Source organism: Cariama cristata, unplaced genomic scaffold (assembly GCF_000690535.1).
Source record: "Cariama cristata isolate BGI_N322 unplaced genomic scaffold, ASM69053v1 scaffold2392, whole genome shotgun sequence".
In the NCBI taxonomy this organism is placed as follows: Eukaryota; Metazoa; Chordata; class Aves; order Cariamiformes; family Cariamidae; genus Cariama; species Cariama cristata.
The window spans coordinates 1-6,706 of record NW_009603050.1 but is presented as its reverse complement, the minus strand read 5'-3'; positions in this window follow the sequence as shown (position 1 = coordinate 6,706).

Here is a 6,706-nt window from a genome sequence, read left to right as displayed (position 1 = left end):
AGCCATTACTCACAACCCCCCAATGGTTATTTTGCCCTTTTTGTCTCATTTTGGAGAATGATACAATCTCCCCCAAGAGATCACACTCCATCTTGCTGATTACCACAGATTCACACATGAAATCGCATGCTGAGATTTTTTTTTCTCTTGTAACATTCAAGACAGATGTTCTCAACCCCCCACTGAAAACAGCAAAGAGTGATTTCATAGCCCTTTTTTAATATTAGCAGCTATGCTAAATATGAGCAGCTATCACCTTTGGCTGCAAGTGGTGGGCTCTGGGGAAAAATCATTATTAAACGCTCAGCAGGCAAATCATGCCCATCAGTGGTAACAAGGTGATCATAGCCTTCTCATTACAGTGTGGACTGAAAAAATGAATCAGGCTAAAAAGTTCAATAAATGGTTCACATGCCATAATGATACAGTATTTAGAAGGCTTCCCCACAGAGGAGGCTCTCTGAGACTCAACATCACTGCCCCAGACACCCTAGGAAATGGGTCTCAGTTAGGAACCAGTTGGTTGTTACTCCCATTGAAGCTGAAGGTCACCGGCATTCCCTGTGAGAAACCATACAACTGCAGACTGCGCCGCTCTCCCACACAGAGCCCTCATTTGTTATAAAACCACTCTACAACTGATCCACAAGGCTTGATCCTCAAGGGCAACCAAGAGAAAATCTTCAAAATATAACCCCTGGAAACAAAAATTCAATTTTCTATTGTACAGTAGACATTTGAGACCTGAAAAAGGATTTAAGTGCCTAACAACTTGCCTACTTTTTCCCCAGATGAAAAATACTATCTCTCCCTCCAAACCTTGCCTTTTTACAGTCACTGACCTTCACAGCTACAAAAACATGAGCAAGAGACAGAGAGATAGATTTAAGAGAAAAACAAGAGGAAGAAAACAGCCTGGAGACTGGCCGCACTTTATATAGACAGACAAAACATGTATGAAGAAGAATTTCTCATTTTGCTGCTCCCCAGGAAAAGAAGAGGTGAGCATACTTTGAGCCACACTGAAGAGCAAATACTTGAGACTTGATTTTTGGGTGTGCAGAGCATCCACAATGCCTGATAAAATCATTGCACCCCTTCACCAGTTCTCACCTCAGTCTGGCATTTATTTGAAAAAGAACTAAATCTTATAGATAGGCCTTGAAATCCAGAGATAGTATGAAAAAAACAATGCTTTCAAAAATGGAGGTTTAAATCACCTGAATATGTAGCCTTATTTTCAAGAAACTCAGCCAGCAGCCCCAACTGTAACAGTATGTGTTGGGAGTCAATGATGCAGCTATTTTAAACCTTTCGAAAACCTCCCAGCTGAACCTGCCTGTAGGTATATTGTTTTAACCTCTTTTCCAAATTACCTGGAAACCTGTGAACAAAAGATGCAATGAAGCATTTTATGTATCATGAACAGTCACTGCTTAGACAGCTACAAGGTGTTCCACCTTGTGTTTTAACCCTCTGCCCACAGGCATGTGTACTAGCAGGCACCAGATACAGTTGTATATGACTAGCCAAGGTATACCTGGAAATCACTTGTACTCCACTCAGCAGCGTTACTGAACTAGACTGAATCGATGTGTCCCACCGTGTCCTCCAGCACAGGTGAAGCAGAGTGTGTGCACGTCTCTTCCAGCAATTTAAATATCTAAGGGAAAGCAGCCAAGTGCAGCAGACAGAGGTTAAAAGCTTTAGATGGAAGTCATGAAACAGTAGGTTGGATGGATTTGATTCTCTATTCTTTGCATGTTTCCCTAGTTTGTATGTTTGCCATCTAAGTCCTCCCACTACATTAGCATCCCATGATCTCCCCTGATCTTTCTCAATATCTTAGATGCCTCGCCCCTAAGTCTTAAAATGAGAATCTGAAGAATCCACAGAAAATCCTTCACTTTCAGTAAAAGTAGTTGGACCATGAGAGAATTCTCCAAGAGCCTCTTACTCTCTCTATGACAGGGTTTATCTCAGGCAAAACTGGGGCAGTGGGCAATTCAAGGGCTAAACCTGGAGCTGACAGATCTCAGCCCAACAACTTTGATTCAATGGAGACAGTCTATATCTGGGCAGAGGAGCCGCTCCTGATTGTGTGGAACAGTGCAAATGTTTGCATACAAAATAATAAATTATAGGGTGAGCAGTACAAACGATGCAGGGCCATCTTTTACAACCATTCTTGTAATACAGCAGAACATTAACTACAGAAATCAGTAGTCATTAGTCAAAATGGAAATGTGACTGTTTTAGGCTTTGTTAATCTTTATTAGTCTCCGAACACACAGTATGAAAACAGCACTTGCAGGTACAGCCTGAAGTCTTTGATTAAACATAGTGGTGTATTTAAGAAATAAAAACTCAAAGCTGACTCCCACTCTTCCTGTGGGCTTTTTAGCAAACAGAAATATCCTGAAGCAGCATTGAACTGTGTTTTCTCACAAAATGAATGAACGCACAGACAGGTGGAGGACATTGCCTTGAATTTCCTGTGCTTAGATTATTGGCCCAAAAGTTGATGAATACCTTCTGGTGCTGAGATTTTCAGGGCCAAGCAGTGAACCTGCCCCAGAGCCTCCCACTGATGTTAACAAAAAGTCTGTAGCAAAAATGCCTGGTTGGCTTTCAGAACTTCAAACAATACTTCTCTGAGCAAAGATTCACTTTTAAAGACTCTGGTTGAGAATTTAAAATACATATTCTTTGCTGTGTAAATTGTGCAAGCTACATCAAAATCAGTGGAAATATGAAAATCCCATTTACTTAGATTCTGTCCTTTAGCACTTAAGGTTACAACATCCTATTCATAATCATCCTAACCATTAGAGATTCTGACTGCCCGCAACTCTCATTAAAGTCGGATGAAAATTTTGATCTCTGCAGAATACTTTGTGATCAAGTATCAGCTAAACCACTCCTAAACAGCAAAACTGAGAGAACAAGGGTGCACAAAATCTGGGTTAGCTAAAACACCAGCCTGTGTTCCCAGCCATTTGGCAGGCAGAAGCTTTGGAGCTGTGACATGCAGGGCAGCTGACGCGGCTCATCTAGTTGCTTTACATCACACCCATTCTTCTCATGTTTGCTGATATGAACTTTTTGCCTTTCCCTTCAACACTTCCAGAGAAAAGTACAGCAGCAGCTGCTGCATTCAGCCCAGCCAGCAGCATCATGTAACTAATACACCCATTTGATCCTAGAGGACAGCTTCATCTCAGCACGGTGCAGTGGTGACAGTAACACTCCTTTCAAACCCCTGGGAAATCCTAATTCTGTGCTAGGCACAGACGACTGCTGAATGCCAGCACCAAATCCCTCTACAGAGCACTTGGCATTTGATGTCCTACCTTCTCCAGATGTGTCCTCACAGTGAAGGATAATTGTTCCACTGGCAGTGATGCCTGCTGCTTATAAATAGTACATATGTTATCTCTACCTATGTGTCTATTTATGCATGTATATGTATGTCTTGCCTACGTAACCCCAAGAGCTAGTCCTAACCTATCAAGCACTGTGGTAGAAGCAGAAGGCGGGGAAAAAAAAGCATATTGAGTAATGCCAGAAAATTTCTGAAAACTCCAATGCAAAATATTCCGCAGAGGACATGAAAGAACAGGTCAGCCCATCATGCAGACTGCCGTTTGACTCACCCATCACTTCAGTGGATGGCAGCTTCCTTGTTTAGTTAGCCATTTGATTACTCAAAGCACAAAACTCCACGTCTCTCCATATATCACTGACAAGGTAGAACAGGAAGATGCATTCAACTGTGTCTTAATACATTGTAACAGGATTTCTGCTTTCAGGTAATAAAAAGCTCAGAAAGGAAATACCCTCAAAACCCCCACATTTTCTCAGAACAGATGGGGCCGTGACAGTCTTTCCACTTTATCAATCACTAAATCATAACAATTTCCAAAAATAACATTTATGTAAGTTTGAGGGAAGTATACATCCTATGATAGAGACAGTCACAACCATCCAAGAGTTACAGGAGAAGCCTCCTAGCTTCTGCACTGCAAGGGTGGTGAAGGGCTCAGAGGATTTTGCTTTACACCACTATTACAGACATCACATGGGTCAGATCCCCTATGTGCAATACAATATGCTTTCTTGGTCGTACAAATTTAAGGAGTGAACTCTGTAGAGGCAAGCATGCTTCCCACTCACTGTATATACGTTATTCAACCCCACATTCTCCATTTCTGGTGGTACTTCTGGGTACCAGCACCTTGTTCCACCCCAGGCAATGAGGGGGTAAGAGCAGCATAGAGAGGGTAGGGAAAAGGACAGCGTGTGCGTACCAAGCCACCTGAGAACAATGGTAGGAGAAACATAATGAGAAATATTTCCAAGGAATATGCAGAAACAGTGAGGGTGGGAGAGGAAGGCCGCAGCTTTCTGAGTTGTCAAGGCAAAGCAATGAGTGAGGAAAGCCATAGACTACGCTAGAGATTATTTTATTCCTAGGCCTCATGGCAACAGCAGCTGGTCAAGAAGTTTGATCTAGCTGAATCAGAGGAAACTCTCCTTCCCTTACTTATCAAATTAGTGTATTTGGTTTAATTCTGGAGGCCCACGGTGCCTTCCTCTCCTCTCATCCCTTTCCCCCAAACCTGGCTATTCCCTGTTTGAACCCATCACTACCTGAACTTTTGACACTGTCTCCTCAGGTTTCTTACTTGGTAATGAACAAACAGTGACAGTAACTGCACTGGCAGGAAGTTAATTTTACTGAACTAACTGCTCCCACAAGCTTCTTCAAACTGTCAAAGTGTTACGGTACCGACTGAGTCACCGCCTCTTTTCAAATTTGGTGACTTGCTAATGTTCCCATCCTCAGATGATCTTTTGTAGGAAGTAAACCTGTCCAATCTAAGGCAGGAGATAAGCAAACACACACGTCACCATGACTTGATTTCACATGAAACGATTTTCAGTTATACAACGTTGTGTTTCGCCCCCCGAAATTAGGTTTCATTTTGAACGCAAATACTACGTGAGTTAGTCCAGCCCCATTTACTTCCAGTAAAGTGGAAGTAAATCTCCTCCAGCAAAGTCTCCCTCTCCCGGTCAAGGCAACCATCTAGCTAAGTGCCACCCACGGTACCAAGAGCAAGGACACAACTGAGAAACTACAGAGCTAAAAATTCAATCTGCCACAGCTTGAGAGAAAAAGACAAATTCTATAGCAGAGGGCAGTAGAAGACCCCCATCAATATCAGATACGGGTATGTCCTGAGCACTGCAGTACGGTAGTTTCTGTGCAGGGCAGTCAAGAAAGAGCTTTTGCATTTGAACGGCTCAGAAACTTTCAAGAAAAACAGCCCTTCTTCCAGCAGTGACATTTTAAATGAAAAACCATCATTTAGAAAAAAGATTGATTTGGTTTTGTTCTTTTTCTGCTTTCAAAATCTTAAAAATTGATTTTTTTTTTTAAATTGCCTAAAGATTGCACCATGAAACCAATCTGTCCAACAGAAAATCATCTATTAAAACACCCCTGTTTAACAAATGAAAAGGAATAAACAATGAAAACAGGTTAAATTTTTCAGTTCAGATTCCCAATTATACTTTAAACTTCCCTTCCTAATTTTACTTCCCTTTGTTTTTGACAAGCTCTCTACTTTAAGGTAAAGAAAGCCCTTGAGGAAGTCGGCCTTCCAGAGAAAAATGGCTAAGAAAACAGACTGAAAAATAAATAAAATTGTGCAATGTTTGTGAGTCACCTAAAGAAAGTCTATAAAAACTGTCAAGTTTGGTTGTGATCTGCCCCGGTGCTAAAGAATCCGAAGGAAAGCAACTCTCTTCAGACAAAGCAAGGAAACATTTTTTTGGCCATTTAGCCATCAGTTATACATATTTATGATTAGCGCAACTTAATGATTAACATATCCCCTCTTCTTGTAAGTGTGGGACAAGCATGCCTCTGCCATACCTGTAGCAGTCAGGTCCCGCAGCTTGCACAACAGAAACGTCGCTTTCCTCCCCCATTCATTGCATTCAGGAAGGGCATCAAGGTGGCCTGGGGAGATTTACAATCAAAGGCTTCCTGGCCTGACCTTTACTCAGCTCTGAGGATATCACAAGCAAGCATCACAGAGACTCCATATATAGCTGTAGAAATACCAGAACAGCGTCAGAGGAGCGCAGCCCTTAAATACCAGAACTATCTAGAAGATGAAAGCGATTTTTTCCTACAAAATGAGGAATTCTTGCCAAAACGTGTTGATTTCATTTTCAAGAATTTTCACTGGAAAGGAATCATCAAATTCTTAAAGCCAAAAGTTTCTATTTATAAAACTAAAGAAATGAGGGGAAATAGTCTTAAGGAGGTTTCAAAACACTAATTCCACTTTCAGACTAGCTTTAGGCTTTGGCAGGAAAGCAGAGAAGCCTGACCTTCAGAAAATACAGTCAACTTGCTGTTTTCTTCCAGAAAAAGAAAACCAGTCCCTGGAGTCATCGCTCACACCTCACGGGTCAGGCCATGCCGCAGCGCATACAAGCGCATGGGATCATACAATGGCAACAGCCAGGAAAATGGCTGCTCCTGCAGCCAGATAGACAGAAAGGGACCTGGATCCTTGTCCAGGCACACGGGGCCACACGTGTCTCCGGGGCTGTGTATGTGTCCCCATGAAAAACACCCGCTGTTAACGTGCTGCCGTCTCCACTTGGGAACGCCTGGGCTCCTCCC